The sequence below is a fragment of the Scophthalmus maximus genome, chromosome 18 (assembly GCF_022379125.1).
Source record: "Scophthalmus maximus strain ysfricsl-2021 chromosome 18, ASM2237912v1, whole genome shotgun sequence".
NCBI lineage: Eukaryota > Metazoa > Chordata > Actinopteri > Pleuronectiformes > Scophthalmidae > Scophthalmus > Scophthalmus maximus.
In genome coordinates this window covers 8,477,501-8,479,748 of record NC_061532.1, presented here as the reverse complement: position 1 = coordinate 8,479,748, position 2,248 = coordinate 8,477,501, and the positions used below count along the sequence as shown (strand labels likewise).

At 46.4% G+C, this 2,248-nt stretch overlaps 1 long non-coding RNA gene across 1 annotated transcript in view; it reads right to left on the bottom strand.

Annotated features, from left to right (window-relative positions):
• Positions 1-435: 435 nt before the first annotated feature.
• Positions 436-2,248, bottom strand: part of LOC118290078 — a 19,450-nt gene continuing 17,637 nt past the window's right edge. The window contains exon 3 of the long non-coding RNA XR_004786336.2: positions 436-717. This is a non-coding gene — a long non-coding RNA (uncharacterized LOC118290078). The remainder of the gene's footprint in view (positions 718-2,248) is intronic.

Genomic DNA, 2,248 nt, shown 5'->3' with positions numbered 1-2,248 from the left:
CGCCATACCGAGCCTCAGCCGACGCTCTTTGTCCCGGTTTTATCTGCTTCGTTTTGGTGCCGTCTGTGGATGAAGAGTCAAAAGAGGCTCATTTCCGAGCACACGGACAAACCACGGCAAGGAGCGCGGCGTAAACGCGGATCTGTCTCTACCAATACGACACATTAGTTATCTCTCAGGGCTAAATGGCCGAGCGGTGTGAAGCCACCCTCTTTAGAGACGTGCCGTTTGGTGTACCAGCGCTGTCTCTTGCGGACAAAGGACGCTGGTGATCCGAGGTGATGCACCAGTGTGCATCGAAGGCGCCATGCAGCCACAGCAGCCTCGTCGGATTAGCCTGAGAGGGACTACATGACGGTTGCTTAGTAACTACCAACCTACCTCGCTGTGTGTGAAACGGGAACAGTCAAATGTGTCTTTAATTACAACTTTACTTTCACATGAGACATTTGTCCTTACAGTCACCTGACAGCCCCATCGAAAAACCGCTGTTGACAGGACAGGTGCGTGCATGCGTGTCCTACCTGAGACGTGCATATTGAATGACGCCCCAGTGGTCAGTGTGGTGTAGTGGTTTCGTCTGGATCCCTGCCACTCTTAGTGCTTAGCTGGAGGCTCTGTCCAGGCTGTTTTTCCTATTCTGGGATGTCCTTGTACGACCTGCGCTCCCATGCCAAGATCCAGGCTGTGTCTAATGAAAGCAGGGTTCCAGCAGTTCTGTTTCAGAAAGAAAGGAGAAGGAGAAAAAAAAAAAAAGGGCTCTGAAAAAAACAGGAATCAAGGCTCAGACCGCCCGTGTTTTATTAAGATATACTTGTCAAGCTGCTCGGTTGAGAACGGGAAGAAAGCAGTGGCAGCTGTCTGATTGTGGCGGCAGACTACGAAGTTTTAAAAGATATTCATATTTACACGATTTAAATGTTTTTAAATGAAGTTTTTTTTTTTTTTTTTGCAAAATACTATTGACATGGCTTATTTATCCTTTTTGGTATGTTGAAGTTATTTTGTATTTCTGTTTGTGTACACTGTATGAAATAGTGTGCAGACAAGGCCCGCATACATGTTTAGTATGTTGAAAATCTTTCATGGCGTTAATGAGCTTTTCTGCGGCGACATCTCGAGCCATTCTGCTCACACTGGGCTGAACCCGGGCTGATCTCAGAAGTCCTAACGATTCCAAGAAAGTCAGATTCAGCCCAAGATTCCAACACTGACCAGGAGTTGTCCCCGAGCCAGCACACATGCTCTTTTTCTTCCCTTAGCCTGGGTGTAAACAACTAAACGACGCCAGTGGCTGAATCCAAATCACACAGCGGTGGCGTGGGGAAACCGCGTTCACGGGAACTCTTGATTACAGAGCACCAAGTGATTAGATTGTCTCTCCACTACAGACCCAGATCAGACACTTTGTACTTCATGGGGGATGTGAGTCACTTTTTGAGGTGCACCTTGTTTGGTGGCACTCCACTGACCCGGCAGTACAAATGACATCAGTCGCAAGATATTGCATCACACAGGAAACTCCTCATGGTAATCCATAGCTTATTTTAACTGACTGACATTTCGCCCGGAGAGCAATTGCATCACCGGCATCCTTGTGTAACACGTCTTTAAATTAATCAAGTCTTTCTTGTTGCTGTCACTCGCAGAGCCTCGATACACACAGACGTGCGTCATCCCGTCGATCCAGGTCATGGCAAGACCGGGTGACGAAATGAATGGCTTTTACATGTCAAAAGTACAGATGACTTCTCCGTGAGACAAAACAGTATTCGCTGGAAGAGGCATAACACATCAAATTGCAGGCGCTTGAGGACAGTCACAACCAACTATAGTCATTATTCCCTTTTCTGAATGATATCAATTACAGTTTTTTAAGTTTGTCTTTTTTTTTCAATGCTTTGAGATACATCCAGTTGGCCAATAGTCACATTGTTTTGATGAAAAGTACGCTTTCATTCTGTTGACCTCGTGAAGGCTTCTTAATTTGTTGGCAAATACATTTGAACATATTCCCACTGTAATCCTAGTGGGTGGTGCCTCCGTGTCACTGTTCCACTACTTTGTTGACGAAAGAAACCAATTCACACTCGCAGATGTTCGCGTAAAACAAAGTTAAGACGTGTAGCCGGCTGCACATCTGGTAAGTTATGAGTTCTGCGAAACAGTGCCACAGCTGCTTTACAGTCCCGAGTGCCTCCAGTCAGCCTGGTGCTAGAGAAATGTGTGTGTCTCTGCGGTGAGGAGC